Raw genomic sequence first — 19,597 nt, 5'->3', positions numbered from 1 at the left:
GCACGAGCCTTTGATTGCTCCATGACACCACAGCACGTCTCACATCCATCTCACCCAGTTGCTAATTGAGACAGTAGAAAAGCTTCAGCCATTCCATTCTTTCCCTAAACGACTATTGGACGCTGGAGACCAGATGGTCTGTCTGCGAATGTCACTGGTGGCCAGTTGTTACATTTGACAATGTGGGCTGATCTGGCAAGTATCAGTACAATTTTGCAGCCTTCAAGAAGGAGCAACTGGGAAAATAGCACTTGGATTGATTTCATCCCTCATTCGGCACACAGCAAATATTTTTGACAAAGACATATGGTGGAGAGAAGTGCACAGCAGCAGGCTGGCCAGCCTCAAGCCGGAGCTGTTTTCACTTGATTGTTTCAGGCAACATGCGCATTAAGACAAGCAATGTATGCAATGTTCGCATGCAGGCAGGCACACACACTGCTTTGGCTCAAACACAGACACAGAAGCGAGTGATAAACCTCCGCAGAACCACAAATAACACTCCCTTATATTACTCTCCCTAGAGCCTTTGATTTTCTCCCAAAGAAACATAATGTTTACATATATAATTCAACACATTGCTTCATGCTGCTGTTATTAAATCATATTCATCAGCCTACATGAAGTCATGTATTTTTCTCCAGACCACAACACTGCATGCCAGATGTTGGCTGTAACATGTCAGGGAGGAAGCAGCAATGCTGCCTTGAAACTCCACCTCAGTCACCCTGCCTTCAGCTGAACCAATCTGCGAGAAATAGAGTCTTTCACCTTCAGTCTATTTGGAATTGGGGGAACCAACCTGACGTTCAAAGTTGCTTGCTGAAGCAGAGTCCCTGTCTGGGCTTTGGCAGCTGGACTGATAGCCAGCCCTGTGGAATGGCAGCTGTTGAAGGGCTTTTTAAATTGCACCCAGGTTGATGGGTGGCTGTCAGGAGGGCAATGGACAGAGAATTTCGAAAGGGAAAAAAACGGGATGGAAGGGCAGGAGGAGGGGTGAGTTGAGCTGGAAGGACAGTGACCCTGACACCAAGGTGTACAGGAAAAGAAATGTCTTGAACCTCTAAAAAATGAAGTGTATAAACTGAAGGCAGTGGGGAATGGGGAGAGAGGGTTTGTGGGGAATTGGGAAGGTGAAGGGGGGTGGGGGGTGACATTAGCGTTGGAATAAATGGAGCGCTAAGGCCTGTCATCGCCAGGGTTATTTAGGTAGGCAGCACATCATCACTGTTCATCATAGTTTGATATTCCCAGACTATGTTTACATACAGCAGGATCATATCACTTTCTTTGCTAGCTTGATTGCCTGTCACAGATACAAATGGAAATGTCGACAGTGCTCTCATTCTCCTTTTCATAGCGATTCACAGGAGCCTTTGTACCCCATTCAATCTTACCATTCTAATAATTACAATGGCTAAGACATGTTTCCGCTGGCTTTTGAATGAAATCACTGTGAAGGCACAATAGCATCTCAAATTAAGCAAAGTAGAGATACTGCGTTTTGTGATTTAAAGTGCAGTGGAGCACTGTGGGTGTCATGTAATGCGACTTTTTCAGCCTCACTGGCTGATCTCGCCTTGCTGTGGTTGTGCTGCGCAACAGATGGTGCTTTAAGAAGGTCATCACGTCTATTTCCCCAGTTGTTCTTGTGCCACTTTCATTATTTGGGGATATTTAAGGCATAATGTAGAACCTGTCAAGGTGTTGTCAAACTGCACAGTGCTTGTTAAATCTATTTGACTCCGTGGGGTTCTCTGCGGAGTCTTTAAGATTGAAATGTACTGAGAGAACACTGAGGAGCAAATTATCTTAATAAACTATCCAATTAGTACTGGTGAGTGTACTCTCTTACAGCGTGCTGTAGAAAGACAAGCAGTAATGTCTGCCATCATAACATTTTTCACAGGATAAAGTGAATACAGTCTTGGGCATCAATGAATGTGTATTTTTAGGGAAGGAACCTTATTGTCAAGCTTCATACAGGCTCATTAATTTATTTTCTGCATCCGCACAAACTCTCACAGTAGATTTAATGGATTAATTTCTTTCTGTTCGTATCTACAACCAACTCACCCTGTGAGGTTCTGATAGTACCACATTGGCTACATTCATGGCCAATTATTAGCCATTAATCAATGAAGGGGGGTAGGATAGGGCGGTAGCTCTCTTATTGCCTGCTGATTGCTGGATTGCACCTATTAATCTTTTTCTGTATACCCCACTGGTCAAGAAACCTTTACAGTGGGGGGGATGGATCAGACAAAATGGGGCTACATATTTCCCTAAGTCATAAGTCCCTGTTGTGTTTTGTGCTCTCTCAGTTGCTCCCATTAGATTCCTGTAATACAATTTTCTATACACACAGTACAATCATCTTGAAAAGAGATCATTTTTTTAAAGCAGAAATGTTTTAGATTTGCAAAATGTCATTTTTCACACGTTACAAGCTGACACGTAGACTAATATCAAGGTCATGGTAATTACAATAACAGTTCAAAGACTGTTTGATATTTTGAAATGTAAAGGATTTGTCATATCCCAGCAAAAGACTGTATGCTTTCATTGCATTCATTGAACCCAGGCACAGCAGCCATAAGCCCATGCCTAGAACAGCTCTGTGATTATACGCCGGTAAAATGACAGCATACTGTACATCAAACTGTAGCCATTTAGTCTCAGTAACTCCATGATATAGCTTGCATATAAACTAGGAATAAATTCCCCTTCAGCATTTTGACAGCAGCTATTCAGATACTTAGCCCTCATACTCTGCAGTCATATTCCTCTGCCAGAATCAATTGCGCTGGCAACCATTGCCAAGCCTGAATTTTATCTCCCAGCTGGAAAAAAAGGGGGAAGGGAACAGAGCATGGAGATATGCTGTTTATCAGTCACACGACTAATTCTCTCCCCCATCTCTCTCGATTCCCCTTTTGAAAGTGAACTTGGTATTAATCTACAAGACCTTGAGCGCCTTATGCACACAATCAGCAGTGACGTGCCCCCTTTTTCCCTTTTTTGGGTCAATCTCTGACCTTTTGAGTGCCGCCCACATTTTAATTAGTCTAAACTAAAAAGCTGCTCAGTGCCCCCCCCCGACTCCCGATCCCCCCTTTGTTCTCACAACTCATTTTCTGTGCTCCCAATGAAATCCATGGGAGATATACCACATTCAAGCAGTGATTGAATATCAGTGGTGAAGAAGGGAGTTTTGTAACGGGTTGGAAAATTACAAGGGCTTAAGTGTCAGACACATATGCCTGCCAAATGTAATCAGTGGGTAATAAATGTTTGCCCTTTACACTATAAAAAAGCAACGGCAGTGCTGAATGTGTGTTCAGCTCAGGGCAGCAGATCACTGTGCCGCTGCAGCTGTGATTAAAATTATTTCCCAACAACTACTACTATCACCACCCCTCTTGAACTCCTTCCAACAAACGGCATCAACTTCTTATCATAACAGCTTTTATGACCGTACGAAGCAACTGTAATCTAACGTGTTTTATCTTTTTTGTTTTCCTGCAGCTCTTGAACTGTTGGGAAGGTTGCTTGAGTGCTGAAAGGTAAGCTTCTGCAATCGAATCTGATGTAAGAATCACTGTATTGTCACCAACAAAGATGGGTCATGGCATTTTAAGCTGGTTTTCAATTTCTGCGCGGTCTCAGGACTGTGGTAATGCTGGTTGCAGCAGAATGGAGCCTCTGAGGATATAGAGTGAAGGCCTCTTGCTCTTTTCTCCCCACTGTTTAATTAGCATGGTCTCAGAGACTGGGGGTGCCGCTTTAGCAATCACGAATCCTGCCCAGCCAATAAGAACTTGTGTTCAACCACGTCTGACAGAGATAAATGGCATGCCGCAACATCTCAGCCTCGCCCATCATCTCTGTTACCCATGCAATAGTGCACGGTGGGAAGACTAGGGAGCACCACAGATCTAAGTGGACATGTGGGTCATTCAGTAACAACATAAATCTGTGTGGGTGTTTTCAGTTTGTGTGCGTAGACTGTTTGCAAAATGAACCAGATCTGCATGGTTGTGTGTTTGCCAAGTATACCACAAAGTGGGGCTGCTTTAGAGTAAAGTGCCCCATATTTCCTCATTGTGATGCTACTTATTGGCTCTGTATGAACCTACAGAGATTCTAGGGCTGGGTTTGGTCAATATAGAGGGAATTTTCGATGGCTTTAGGTAGCGATATTGAGCCAATTAGAGAAGACTCAGAGAATGATGTATTACATTCCTAGACTTGATCACAGAAGGCATCTGAAGCTGAAGATTTGATTAAAAGGGAGCATATTTTGGTAAAATGTCAGAAAATTGGTCCGTCTTTGAAACAAGGGAACTGTTCATCCGTGCAAATGACAAAAAGATGAACAAAGAGCATCGACTGAATACATTACATGCAACATGCTGAATTATCTAGTCTTTGGAGCCAGATGCTACTTCTTGTACAAGTGTTGGCTAATGGGCCCAGAACCGTTTTATTATTTGTGTAGCTCCCGAGGCACAATGTCATGGTTTAAAAACAGGGTTTATTCCTAGGTCAGACCAACCTGTGAAAACTGGATGCAATAAAACTAAATCCATGTATGAATGTTTTATATACATTTGTGGCCCTATAGCTATACTTAGATCACATATAGGACATGGCATAAGCAACACACACTTACCAACAAATCTAAGCAGAGCTTTACTCACCTACAACATACACTCATATACAGTAACATAATTATGCACTTCAACTGTATCGCAGCAAAAACGTAAAATTTTTCTGGTATAATCATTACTTTTATGTATTTATTTAGTGTTATGCTTAGTGTTTAAACATAGCTAGAGAGCTACTCTTATGCAATGCCTTCGTAGCGCTTTGCTTGCAAGGTGTTGGTTAATTGCCTTGAGAGGAAAACTAGATTGGCAGTAATTAGCTTCGCTTCTAGAAATGTTATATTACAGGTAGGAACCAAAATAGATGGGTAGACTAGACAATAGTTGGACAATGTAATGCAGTTATAGTGTGTAGTCTCATTTTATTCCATAAATGTGACCTTCGCTTTATGTAAATAAAAAAAAAAACCCACATAATTATACCCGTTGATGATGAAGGTACAATATGTAAAGGGCACCCCACCAATCAAAGACGGAATTTTCTGGTAAACCTTGATAAGCATGTTATCTGGCCTTTAGCCTCTCCTGTCTGATAGTATTAGTGTAAACATGTATGCTATCCTTTGCTTTAAAGAAATCACTATAATCCTAGGTTGGTAAATATGAGCATAACTTGTAGTTTTCTGAAATAAAGTCACAACTGTCTTGCCGCTAACATGGGAATTCTATATGGCAATCTTCAAGTTCAAGATCAGAGCACAGATGAAACAGGAACAGAAATACATCCAGTTTACAAGCTTAACTCATACAGAGAGCATCGTCCTATTTTTAGACATTTAGTGCTGTTAATAGCCACTGGTGAGCTTCCCAGTTAAACACAGCATGACTATGAATCACCTGCAAGTAAGTGCTCGCTCCAGAAAAAACTGAACTCACCGGGCTGAACCTAATTGTAGTCTCCAATCCAAACAAGGAAACGTTTCAGTTTACATAGTGCAGCTTTAAAGCATGGCTTCTGGCTCAATGGATATTTGCATTAACTTAATTTCCTTTAGCTGATTAGCATGCAAGCTATCCCAGATAAACACCAACATGTGATCATTTACAGCTTTTTTCTGGATTGTAATGTCGACATTTGCGACAGAGTGCTACATTAACTTTTTAAACATTAACATCAAACATTAAGTGTTTGGAAAATTCCTGTCAGAAAGGAGTGGATTACTTATTCTTCTTATTTAATTTTGTCACAGAAGAAATGTAACCAATAGAGATGAGCGACCATCATCTGTACCCAATCACACAACCGAATTATCTGTACTCTGAGTGGGCGTGGTTTGAAACGGAAGTTGGTGGGGCTAACAGGAAGTTGATTATTTAAACCTGAAATTGATATTGGTTGATCAGAAGTTGTGATATTTATTATTTATTAGAAAACAATTTATTGAACAGCCCCAGAGTTGAGCTTCAGATCAATGTAACCCTAGTAACTGAAACAATGCCATCACTTTTTGTTATAATCTCAATAGGTTATACGTTTTTTTAATGCCATCAGAATACAAACTAGATAATCATTACAGAACCTTTTAAGTTATAACACACTTAAAGTGGGGTGTCTTTATTAATAAAAAAATAGGCTCCAAATCTTGACACCTCCTTATGACTAACATCCACTCCACTTATGGGGTGGCTTCAGCAGTAATTGCCGCAGCCTTTTTCCCCTGTCTCCCATTTCAGTGGATCATCGTAAGGGAACAGTTTGTAGCAGTGGGGGCATAATTAGTGATAGGCCTTGGACATGTCATACTCTGTTAGTCAGCCTCGCTTTAATTCCTTTGTCTCCTCTCTGCTCCCAGCATTTATTCAGGCTGTGTGTATGTAAGTATGTGGCTTTGCTCAGGCTTTACTGCGCATACTTAATATAGCTGGTAAAATTTCATTCGATATAAAACAATATTAGAGTAATACAGGAAAGACGTTTTATCAAGATGTGAGTTTGCACTACATGCTCATGTTTGTCTTTTCCGTCTCTCTGTAAGAAGCTACCTGTGTGAGTGCCCCTTTTGATTTCAAAAGATAAACAATCTATCAATTTTTTGGCATTGTCTCTCAAGCTAGAAAGGCTTCAGCATTCAGCTGGCTCGCAAGGCTCATTTTGGCTATAATTAGAGGAAACCTTTTTAGGCTTTCTATATTCCTTTTTAAGCAGCTCCCTGTAGCAACAAAATGCATAAAAAGGGGTTTTGTGTGATGCCAAAAGGTAGACTGGTGATTACTGTCAAAGGACGCTTTTTGGCATGACGAGTGTGTGTTTGTGTCTATGTGTGTGTAGAGTTTGCAGATGGGTTTCTCAACCTAGGCTGTTGATGTGAGGGCGGATGAAAGCCGCTTTGAGGATACAGTACGCGGCTAGGAGGAAAAGCTCTTCCTCCACCACCTTCCTTTGCTTTTCTCCAATTTTCCTTCTCTCCTTCATCTCCCTCTCTCATTCTCCCGCCACTCTCTACCCTTGCTATCTCCTCTTGACTGCCTCTCCCCTCCCCTCTGTTGTTTCCCTATCCAATTTTCCCTATACATGCAGCCCACTCTTCCTCTGGAGCCTCTTTCCCTGCCATAGCTGTCTCCATGCCTGCACTCATCTGTATCCGCTCTTTTCTCTGTCCACCCTCTTTTACTCTTATCCCGTCATTCCTGACCCCTCGCTTTCCCATGTGAGCAGTGAAGGACATTGCCCACAGCATGATTAGTCTAAGCAACATTCCCAGAAACCAGGGATTACACAGGCATGAATTAAAGTCCATTTTCAGTATATCATTCATATTTCTATCCAATATTTCTGCCGCAAAATTCATTTCATAGTTTGTGTAGTTAGTGCTGCGTTGTTGCTTTAAATCCACAACTAATTTCAAAATGTAAATTTATAAAGTGGAGCACGGGTTCAGGTGTGTGCCCAGAGCAATCTTAGGGAATATTCCTTCAGCCATAGCACATGGGCACCTCTGCAGATAGCAACCCTTCTGCTTCTGTTCTTTTGTCACGCTATTTTAGTTTCACAAAGAAAATATAAGAATACTCTGAAATGCGTTTGGAAGTGAACCTTGAACTTCAAGTTAAGTCACCGAATAGCAAGATTTGAACGGGTTTGCTTGGTTGGATTATTCCTCAGGTAACCCTCCTGACCCTACCGTTTGCACCACTTCTATCCAAGGTGAAGTAGCTGAAATAATAAGTTTGGAGAAAAAAAAACACAACACAGGCTGTGTTCCAAAGTCATATACTTAGTGTAGCTGTGAATGTAAATTCAATAATAGAATTTTATAAAACAACCTTTAATATAACCTTCTTTCCCATGAAAACAGGCTCCTTTTAAATAAATGCTTAAAAAGCTTTTATGTCCCGCTCCACAATACCTACTTCACAAGGAGAGTTTTACAGTACTTAGCCCAATAAAAACTTTATTTTTGTCAAACACACATTAATGCAATTAAAAGTAAATGTAAAAGTGGTTAAAGCTATAAAATATAAAAGAAACAATCAGGTTGCTTTGATGCCTTTCTACTTGGCCAGCTCTCTCGCTTACGTGTGTCTCATCTCCATCTCCAGCTCCGGCAGCAGGCCTATCCATCATTTAGGCTTCAAGTGCTGCTGGTGTATGTTGTTAAACATATGGGATCCGGTGAGGTTGTGATGCAGAACATGGGATCTGACTCCATTAGAGCAAAGCGTTGTTTTCACACCACGATTTAAAAGACATCTTCCGGCTCTCACCAAGTAGATCACATCAGCAAATGTCACTGGGATATCTTCCAAACTGCACATGACTGATCCTTCTCCGAGACAGTCAGTCAACAAGGTGAATATCGACCTAAAGGAATGTTAGGCCGATAAATCAGTGCACCCATAAGTTTTACTTTAGTACGTAGTGCATCTGCCAAAGTACATACTGTTGCATGCAGCATACAGACATTTTGGACATACTCCTTACATTGCGTCTTGAACTTTGATCAGCTTGCCCATATATGCATTGCAGTCTGTAGCAAAAAAAGTATGTGATTTGGAATGAAGTCGACGAGCCGTCATCTGTCTGTGTTCTTTCGGCTGCATAGTCGATATGACATATCTTCTGCTGTGCAGAGGACTGTGGGTAGAATAGCCATAAAAGCATGCCATCTTGCACAATGCAAAATGCCACAGTAGGAAATTCTGGTATTTTTGGAATACTACATTTGACTTACACTATATGCACAAAGACAAACTAAATACTTTCCTGGCACACTAAATAGTTGAGAAGTATTGGTATTGGAATGCAGCAATTAGTTGATTCAGTCCGTTACAAATCTTCAAGGCAAAAAAAAGCAATTTCACAAGCAAGCAACTGCTCTAAATGGGTAGTCTTAAATGCCTTGCATTGTAGCAGGTGTGTAATTTATAATAACATACAGTACGTGTCTCTGTAGTACCTGCATTTTGTGTGTATGTTTCAAAATATATTATTGTTCAGTGTAAACATATATGGCATGTAATAAAGATTACATCAGGGTTGTGTTATTATTACTCTAGACCTTCGTGCTTTCCATTACCCCTAATCAGAAGACAGACTCTGACTATGGCTTATTCAGACTTCAGATACACATCAAAGTCCACCAGCTGCACAGAGCTTTCTTGTTCATCATAAAGTAGGACTAATTTTCTATGTTTTCGGGGTAAATTAGGACTGCTTTCAAACTAACAAATATGGCTGACTGAGATAAAGCTCCACGCTGCCTAGCTCTGTTCGCACCAGCAAAAGAACATATTTCTGGTGGAAGAATTTAACAGTCACAAGGACATTTATAAATTCAATGTGGAGTGAAGAAAAAACAGACAAAATATGCCTTTTCATGGGGTTGCTGTGCCTGCAAAGAACCCTTTCCCTTTTCATTGCTTCTCCACAAATTTGTGAATAAATGACAAAATATGCGCCACGTTTTCCTCTTTTGTGTTAGTTGTCAGCAGGTGAGGTTGATTTCTTAACGCTGAAACACAGCACAAAGCACTTTGTTCGTGTATGGGGGTTGGCTAAGTTTGGAAGGTGCAGTACATATTTTTGTGCAACTGTCTAACCCCTATTATGATAGTCTGAGATCAGAACAAAGACCAACCTGACATACCTTTGTGAAACCAGTGTTTTTCCTCAGATACTCTCAAATACCTCACTGAGCCATCAAAAATCAATCAATAATCATCCAATGATTGAGTATTCTTGAAAGATTTCTCCTCAGACACATTCCTTAAATGTCTGTATGCATCCCTCCCATGTGACCATGCTTGCTGATACCTCTAGCTTTCTTTGCCTGATTGTAATTCAATGTCTACTATTTGAAGAGCCTAGGCAGCTTGTTTGCTATTGATTTTATTTACAAGGCTTCTATATTTTACTCTGTGCAAATCAGGGCAATTGTTTCCAAGTGCATGCATGAATCAATGCTTCCCTGGAGTCTGCGCTGGCGACTGCATGCAGCTCAATACCTCCAATTTATGTTTTAATTACGATGATCTACTAAGTGTTCGGAGCTTGGCTCGCAGCAGCGTGCATTGTATTGTACATTGAATTTTACTGTCTACATGGGCAGACGGTGGATTTGACTGCATTCATCAAATTGCCTTGAATCTCAACGGTGCCGATTTGTGGTGATGATGATGGGGAATGCAGTTGCAAGGTGCTGGACTTTTTGCTGACATGGTTAAAATTGAGTGAATATTGTAAGGACATTGGAAAATTGGTCAAAAGATCTTGAACGCATTTCCGTTGTTTTCATATTCAGAGCACTGTGCTGACATTGGGGAAGCCACACAAAATAGCAGGTAGTGGTTTATTTCATGATTTGCCACCAATTGCTGTTCAGAGACAGAGTGTAAAAACAACTGCTTAGCTCTGACAGCCTTGTTTGGCAATGTGGTTCCAGACTGGATTTTATACCCCTCCGTATTTGTTCTGTACTGTTTTTGTTTGGCAGAACAGTATATCATTTGATCACTTGCCATTAGAAGTGATTGCTCAACTCAGTATGCCGTATAAGTGGCTTCTGGCGAGCTTGGAAGCCATAAATTTTATTGACTCCTGTAATTAGGACAGATCAATAAAAGGCAGTTTCTCTCAGTGCTTCCCAGGACTGTATTGGTCGGTGCACTTTTTTAGGTCTTGGTTCCAATGCAATCACTCAATATTATGGCTTAAAACCACAATAAAGTGCTGAATTTTTTTATTTTTTTATGGTTTATTTTACAAACAGCAGCACAACAACTTTTTACAATATCAGTCCCAAATCATGAAGAAATACTGTGCTATCTCATGACAAAAGAGACCACCAGGTTTCTATTCTGCTTTTCTCTTTCTTTATAATTTGTTGCTGTTGTTTTGTGTGGCACCATTTGCAGATGCTCCACCAGTAATACCTATTATAATACAGTAGAAAAACGGCCCCATAGTGTGTTGCTGTCAAGCCTCTTAAGTTGATAGCTGTGTCTTTGCACACTGCGGGAAGAATCCCTTTCTGTCAAACAACAGCTGGTGAAGACAACATGATGCGGAGGCCACGGACGAGTGAGCCATCAAACCTCCGTCTCTGACAGGATTTTGGCAAGGCGCGTTTCATAAGAGTCTGTCTCACTCTGCCGTGCTTTTATGGTGCATGAATCAATGATAATTGTTCTCTGTTCTCACTTGAATGGCGGAAGTATCCCCCGATGTGGCAACAGTCAAAAAAGGGGAGTTCGGAGGAATGGATCAAGGAATACCCAGAAATTAGCATGAATGGAATGAATCACAGTTCCCCTGGGATGATGATTCATTAGCTGGAAAATGTTCGGCGCAGAAGCCAATGGTAGCACCTTGCCAATACAACGAATATAATATAAATTATGGGCAGCTATGAAAAGCAAGGTTACGCTATGCATGACGCATGCTGTTGATATGGGTTCAAAGAAGAGTTGCACAAGGCAATGAATCAACAAGCTGCTCTATAATTGTAGCTGACCCAGTCGGGTGTAGAGGATGAATGAACATTTCCCTTTAGGGGCTGCTAAAGTATAAATTATACAGTAATATTTTATAAGTATCATTGTATTTCACCCAAGCTGTATACCATGTTCTGAACTCTTTGTAGATTTGATCACACGTGCTTCTCAAAAGCTTTCAAGCAAACAGTGTGATCGAATCAAAGACCAACAACCTTATCCCCGGCTCCATCAGGGCCTAATTCCATCCCAAACCAAGCTCCCATTCTCCTTTTCTTTATCCCTCCTGAAAAGCCCAGTGATTAGAAGTAGACTTAAAGTCGACTATAGCACCCCCCCAACACACACACACCTCACCCTACCCCTCCCGACGGGACCTTCTTGAATCCCGAAGCCTCGGGCCAGTTTATCAGCACCAGGGGATCAGGCGACACCCCCTCCCCACACACACACACTCACGTCAAACGGGGAGCCCAATGTGTTCCGCGGCCTTCGGTGTAATCTCTTTGGCTGTCGACAGATCTAGCGAGGGGTCAGCTGTGATAACAGGATCACTCAGGTGGAGACAAGGAAGGGGACCATAAAAGAAAGGGGACAGAAGCTAAAAAGGAGAAATGTGGGCAAGTGTTAGGTGAGTTCTGCTGGTGAAGCTGGCACTTTAGATGAAGGAAGAAACATGTTTTTGTGGAGCTTGTGCAAAGTCACAGGATACACATGGAGTTATATGTCCACATATGATCATATCAAAAACAGTGACTAGAGCTGCTAAAGATTGGTCAATCAACAGACATTTTAATCACCTTTTTTTTTATTAAAAAGTTATTAACAAAAATGCTGAACATTTGCTGGCCCTGGCTTTTCAAATGTGAGAATTGTGTCTCTTTTATGTCAATTTAATATCTTTTGGTTTGGAGACAGAACAGCTTTTTCTAATGTTGCATCACACTTTAATAATCTCAACAAGTTGAGTTTTTTCTGTATAGTATCTGAAAATAGTTAGAATTTCAGTATACAGACTAAACAATTGATAAAAAATGATCCACTCATAAATCAGTCATGGTAAAATTAAGAAAAACAGCCATTGTTGCTAGACGTAAGTAAGGCTCCTGTGGATAGAAATACAATTATGTCCCAACTTACAGAGGGAATAATAGAAAATCCAATATTTGGCAACAAACTGAGCCCTCTTTGACCTGGCTGGGTGCCTGACAGAGCAGTGAGGCACCCTGACCATTCTACTTTGGCCTGTCTTGCCCAGTCTGCCTCATGCTGTACCCACAAGCACTCTGACCTGGCATCTTATTAAAACTGCTATCTCCCATTGAGAGGCAAAAAAAAGAGCAGCAGTGGACATAAATAGTGGAAAAAATGGAAAGGTGAAAGGTCATGCAAAACTAAGGAGGTACAGTATCAATTTTACGCTTGGGCATCCAGTTGACACAGAGCAACAAACACATAAGCCATTATTTACACCCTATCACGCATGCTAGCCTATACGCAAAGTTTTACAAACACATTTCATATGCATACAGACACACTAACATTCATGGACTCTCTGTCTCTCTCTCTTCTCTCTTTTTCTGACTCTCTCTCGCTCTCTGACACACACACGCTGAGAGGCAGCATGGTAGGCAGTGACACAAAGCTAATGCCTTGTCACACAGGCTGTCAGCAGATTAGCCAGTGGATTACACCCCAGCCATTAGATGTGCACAGAGCGAAAGGCCACAAACACGGCAGACAGAGAGGAGAAGAGGAGAGGAGAGGAGAAGCGAGACAGAGGGTGAGACTGGCAGTGATAGGGCATATGCATGGCATAAGGCATAGGAGCGGCTAATGGAGGGTAAGTTAAGGGAGAGTAGAGGAAAGAAGAAAAATAAAGGCTGGTTAAGCAGTGCAAAGACTGAAGTCAAAGTGACACAGAGGAGATGCTGAAGGGGAAGATGTAAGGATAAGAAAAAGAGATTGGGTCAAGAAAATGTGCTGCTATAGAGCAGTGGTAACAAGATAATCAGACAGACAGGACAGAAAAGGTAATAACAATGGCAAAGGGAGAGACACAGAGAAAAACAGAAAATACGGGAGGAAGGATGGGAGAGCATCCAACGGCATATGAGGCAGCAGAGAACAGGAGGAGAAGTTTTGTAATGTGCAGGTGGGAAAAAAAAAACACAAACAGAAACGGTAGTGGGGAGTGGAGGTGATGAGAGACACATGAGAGGAGAGAAAGGGGAAAGAGGATGCTGGGAAAACAGAATGAGAAGGGAAGAGAGGGTAGGGGAGGAGCGGCGAGAGATAGAAATGAAAGAACCAGGAGTAGAGATTAGAGGGGAGAGATGGGACGTGAAGCATCAGAGGAGAGGATGGAGAACACTCTGCAGTACATTTCAAACAACGTAGCACACAGGCAAGCAAAATAGTTGGCAAGGAGTGGAAAATGGACCTCGATATGGGAGAGAAAATGTACCGCTGGATTCAGTCAAGGACAGTGGGATATGCATATTTGTACTAACGGTACTGAGAAACATCATGACATTATCATATTTGGGCCTCAGCATATTTTGTCAAACCTCAAGAGAGCAATAACGTTATGTTAAACATAGAGGTGTAAATACACATACATATATACACATATATATAATTATATAATAATATAAGTTTCAGGGTCCTTGTATTGTGCATGCTCTCTCACTGTCACACCGCCACGGCCTACTGAGCTTACACGTGAATAAAAGGTAGCTATCATTTATATTATTAGTAACACCTATGCTACATATGCATGCCTTTATATTCATGTGCTTTTTTCTCTCTTTGATTAGCTCAGCTGATCTGCCAGGGTCAGATTGGGATATTAAATGCATGATGCAAAAACAAAGATTCATGCTTTGTCAAAGTTGTAATCGTGAATGTGTTAGCAAACAGCCGCAGATTTAGCGACCAGAAAACACAAGCAAAATTTGCTTTCAGTTGGAGTCAGGTTTTTGAGCTCCCTGATTAATGGAAATCCAATATTAATCTTCTGTTTTCTCTGCTCTGATCCAAACTGTGCCTTTAACTTGCTAGACGTTCAACACTGAATAGCTTAAAGGAACAGCAGAGTTAGGTGATTCTCTGGCGGTCTGTCACAATAAGCGATAGCCTTTACATTAAATACAATAATTTAATTTAATTAATTAGTAATGTAAAATATTGAACGCTGTAGCTTTAAATTCTGCAAATTAATAAAAAAATATATAGCTAGTCTAGAATACAGCGTTTACAAAACTTATTGGACCCAGATAGTCTTTACTTTGGCATAGCTGCTTTTATGCTTTTGATCATATGCCCTTCATCAGCCAGATTTTCTTTTTTTGGTCAGTTGTCAAAGAATTATAGATGTTCAAATTTCCATTTTTTAGTCTAAATGTCAATTTGTATCATTTCAGCATCTGAAATTTGACTGACAAGCCCCAATCTGCTGCTGAAGATCGTATAATATGATTGAAAGCACGGTGGACCTGCACCTACTTAATCAACTTCTCCATTAACTTTGAACATGATTCTGGAAATAACCAACACTAGATACATAATGAATTCAATTATTATTATTATTATTATTATCATTACTACTACTACATGCAGAGTCTGGACTTCATCAAGAGACAAGTTCACATGATACTATAACTCGTGTCAGATATAGACACACTGCTGTTCTCTAGATGCTACTAACTGCAGATGGCAGTATTGATGGCAGCAGCGACACAAACTTTTCATGCACTTGTCAGTTTACTTTCACCACAGCACTCTTGCATTACCATCTGCTCGGTAAAATGAAAGCTACTCCCTGCATTATGAGGCAATAATGACACTTTATTTCTCCTCGCATTCTTTTTTCCAGTCAGTCTCTGGTTCCAAGTGGAGAGGTGTCACGCCTTCTCAGTTGGCGTTTCGGTTTATGATAACCTACTTCACTGCCCCCACTGTCACCACCACCTACAGCATTCACCACAAAGCCACTTTGCAGATGTAATGACACATAATTGTCTGCAGGATTTGCCTGGTAGGAGCTTCATTTCGAGCTGGCATTCGTGGAAGAATGGGAGGGATGATGTCTGGCTCTGACTGGGGCAAAAGGGAAATTCTAATATCCTTCCAGACGGGGAATTGTGTTCAGAAAAGCCATGAGAAGCGTGTCACACTGTGTTCACACAGAAGGCATGTTAAGTGTGTAAATTGCATGCAAAGTGCATGCTATGAGCACATAGCAGAATATTCACATTATTCCTGGTGATTGAGGTGAGAAGGGCTTCATTCGACGTGCATGTGTGTGCGCATTATAGGTGTGCATGCATGCATGCATGCATACATACATGATGGTATATACTGTATGAGTGTGTGTGTGTTTGACAGGAAGGCTGATGTCATTCAGGACGCTTTAGCTGGTTGAGTGATTTGAATGTGCGCTGTGGAATGAGCTGAGTCTCAGAAGTGCCGGAGGGAGATGGGGGGGAAACTGAATGTGTGAATCCCCACAGGAGATTTAGACTGTTTATTATGATAAGCCTCTACGTGCACACAACCTTTCACATAAACATACATAAGAACACACGTAAACTCATGTGCACACATGTAAAGAAAGAATCAAAGAAAGGCGACGGCTGAAAATGTAGTGATAGGGGAAAACGATAGGGAGACAAAGAAAAGAGAAGGGAAAAAGGGCGAGGGATGCTCTCAGACACGTGATTCACCTAAGCACAGTGATAGGCTCATAGTTCACAACCTATAAAAACTAATTCCACACCAGCCTATCCATTGCCATCTCATGTGGGAGCCATTCCACCTTTTAAACCCCCTCTCACTTAAAGCGGGCCCAGATGTAAGTCAAGGGGCTGCTTTGGATTAGCCAGAGAGGAAAAACTCATTTCCTTTGCCATTTTACGAGCATTTAATTTGAAACAATTAAGATATTACGGTGCTGCGGATTCACTACACAGAGTGACAGCTGGGAGCAATCCCATAAACCCCTGAGCCAGTGAATGAGGCACCTTGCTACTCTCTTTTTCTTTTCTCCACTTGCTGCCGCCTCCTCCTCCTCCTCCTCCTCCTCCTCCTCCATCTCCTCTCTGTTATTTCATTGAAGCATTTTGCTTAAGGCTCTGTTGAGGTGAATGGGCTACCTTTTTGCCTCAGCTGAGATCCCGCTGCAATCGCCAATTACTTTAGCAGCTCATAAATGCACCAGTTGGCTGATGATAGAATGGCCTAATTTCCCAAGTCTAAAGGGAGGAAGCGAGCGCTGAGAATGTTTACCTTCTGGATAGCTTTTCCCATCACACCTTTTATTGCATTATTGGATTTATAGCATAAGTTGCATGACTCATCTTTGGAGGAATAAATGAGAAAGATGCAAAACTAGAGGGCGGCAAATGGTAAGCTGAGATCATGGAACAGCTTTCCACCAGATCCTACTGGACATTTATAAACTGGGACACTTGTTTGACGTCATAGGTTTGCTCATTTTGTTCACTTTGACGGCACACAAACTGACGACCCTCCATGTCCTATCTGTCCTACGGCTGAAGAACTTTGTCACTCCCTGACTTCGAAGTCAAGCTGGCTTTGTCAGCACTCACCCATCAATTCACCTCCTCATCCTCCTCTTACCTTCCACACTGGCGTAGGAGGGCATTGGAGGTGTGAAATTGATGAAGGTGCGCTTGTGAAAATGTCAGTGGGGGATCACTGGCCAGAGAGAGAGAGAGAGAGAACATTTTGGGGTGGAGGGGGTGACAGATAGGAGTGGCAAAAGCGCCTTTTCATGAACACTGAACTGTAAAATGGAGGACCCGGTACAAAACAATGGTCATGATCAATCGGCTATGGTGAGAGGCTTCTCATAAATGCCCGGTGCCAGCCTGGGCCTGCTGAAAGAGAGAGAAAAGGAAAGAGAAAGGGTTGGAGACAGAGGGAGTGACAGAAAGAGACACAGACAGAGATGAGGTGTGTGTCACTATCAGTTTGGGGAAGGGAAGTCAGAGAGGTAGAGAGCAGAAGGAGTTGATGTAGAGTGTGGGGTAGGAAAGAGCGACTGAGATGATGGCAGGAGAAGGTAAAAGGCTTTTAGAGTAGGGGAGATTTAAATAAATGAAAGGACAATGACGGAGAGTGGAGATGGGCGGGGGGGGGGATCAACAGACAGAAAAAGCAGCAGTGTCTGGTTTTTGTTTAGACACCTATTTGAATCCAGAGAAGAAGGAGAAATTGTAAAGAAAAGAAAAAGGTAAAAAGGAGATCTGAAACAAACAAATTCTGACAGTGCCACATTTTCACATCAGCTCTAAACCATTTTCATCCAGATTTACAGGAAAGATGACTTTGTCCCTAGATTTTCACATTTAGGAAGCCGGAAACAGCATTTTTTTTTTCCCTCAATAAATTACATTAAATTAACAATCGATAATTGAAATTGCAATTGATTCATGTTCTGATTTATTATTCAGTAAAACATTTTATATTATTATTAAGTAAACAATTCAGTTATAGTTTATGAGGTATGTACACACAGAGCACATGTTCATTGCCTTGGGATACTTTGCACTTGCATGGAAACATCAAGTAATATAACTCAAAAGCAGAGCAACGAATGCATCTATCAGTATCCATGGTGATGCTTGTTTCCCGCTTAAGGAGGAGAGTGGCGAGTGCTTCTTACAGCTTAGGTATACCCTCGGTCTTAATAGAGAACGCCCTCAGCAGCGACAAATGTGACTTCATGCAGACTGACAGTCAAGTGCTACTGGGGTTGGGATCAGTTTGGCAAAGGGCTTTTTGTTGCCCCTCGTCTGTCATCCATTCCCATTTGTTCACTTCCAATGTCTCGACTCATTGATGCCGACTTGTGAGGTACTTAAAACATGGAGAACAAACCACACACGCATCCTGATACAAGTTTGCTCTAGACAGATGTCCTGAGCTAGGTTCCACGGTGGGACTCTGTCAAGCAGAAGTCGACTCAATCTGTCTCCTCCCATCGCTCCCCCTATCTTTCTCCTTGTCTCTCTGCGCAGGCTGCTGCTCACCATGGCTGCTCCCGCCATCCCGGTTGATCTCTTAATGGACCTAATTGCTTTTCAGCTCATTGCACCCCATGCCAACACTAAACTAAATCAAACCGAGGTCCCGTCCACAAGCCCCATCACGAATCTGATTCCGCTTGACATCATAATAAGGTGATATTGACTACTCATGACTCAGCAGTTCCAGAACAGATGAGTAAGCATGAGCCTCTCGTCACGGCGTGCCCCGTGACAGGCAGCGCTGTCCAGGTCATAAAAGGGTTCAAGTTTCCCTCCTTAGGAGTGCAGCCCACTGCGCTCTCATTGACAATATGCTTGTGACCCCCTCTGCGGAGATGCATTATGCATTGTTGCACACTGAATTATGGGATTTACTGATATACACAAGGAATAGATGTTTCCTCCATACAGAAGAATCTTGTCTCTGAGTCGTGTCTACTTCTGTCGTGTCACTATTGTGCCGTTGACTTGCCACGTTTGTGCCATCTAGCTAATCAAAAGCTACTTGGAAGCTCATCAAAGCTGATCAAACCTGTAACATGAGCCTGTCAGCTCCTCCAAACTGAGGCAATATCACACAAGACTTAACACGGAGTCCGCTTCAACAGAATTTACGACTACGTGCAGTCAGACCAGGCTGCACCAGATATAGTTAATATCTAACTGCTGGCAGAAGCAGTAAGAGCTAATGTATTACCACAAGACTCCCTCCAGGTTCAGCTGGCCTGGAATGTTGCTGTGATTTTAAAGGCCCTGAAAACTACTTCCTCAATCAGTTTTTTTACTATGAGCAATGGTGTCCTAAGTGAACACAACAATTTTCTGCCAAAGTTTAGTCTTGCATATCCAGACCTCCAGATCTCCAGAGCATTGTGTTAGTGCGCAAGGAAGGTCCGGCTGCACTGATTCGTAAACTAGTAGGGTAAAATAACACTCTGG

General features: G+C 41.8%; 1 protein-coding gene across 7 annotated transcripts in view; it reads left to right on the top strand.

Moving 5' to 3' along the window:
• Positions 1-19,597, top strand: part of LOC311251930 (receptor-type tyrosine-protein phosphatase delta) — a 366,189-nt gene that overhangs the window by 207,430 nt on the left and 139,162 nt on the right. For all 7 annotated transcript variants that reach the window (XM_084344614.1, XM_084344611.1, XM_084344613.1 and 4 more), the window contains exon 9: positions 3,529-3,566. The gene's annotated coding sequence lies outside the window, so the exon portion shown is untranslated. The remainder of the gene's footprint in view (positions 1-3,528; positions 3,567-19,597) is intronic.

The sequence above is a fragment of the Pagrus pagrus genome (assembly GCF_965226575.1).
Source record: "Pagrus pagrus genome assembly, chromosome: 22".
Lineage (NCBI taxonomy): Eukaryota > Metazoa > Chordata > Actinopteri > Spariformes > Sparidae > Pagrus > Pagrus pagrus.
The sequence above is the reverse complement of the archived record's forward strand: the minus strand, read 5'-3'. Positions and strand labels throughout refer to the sequence as shown.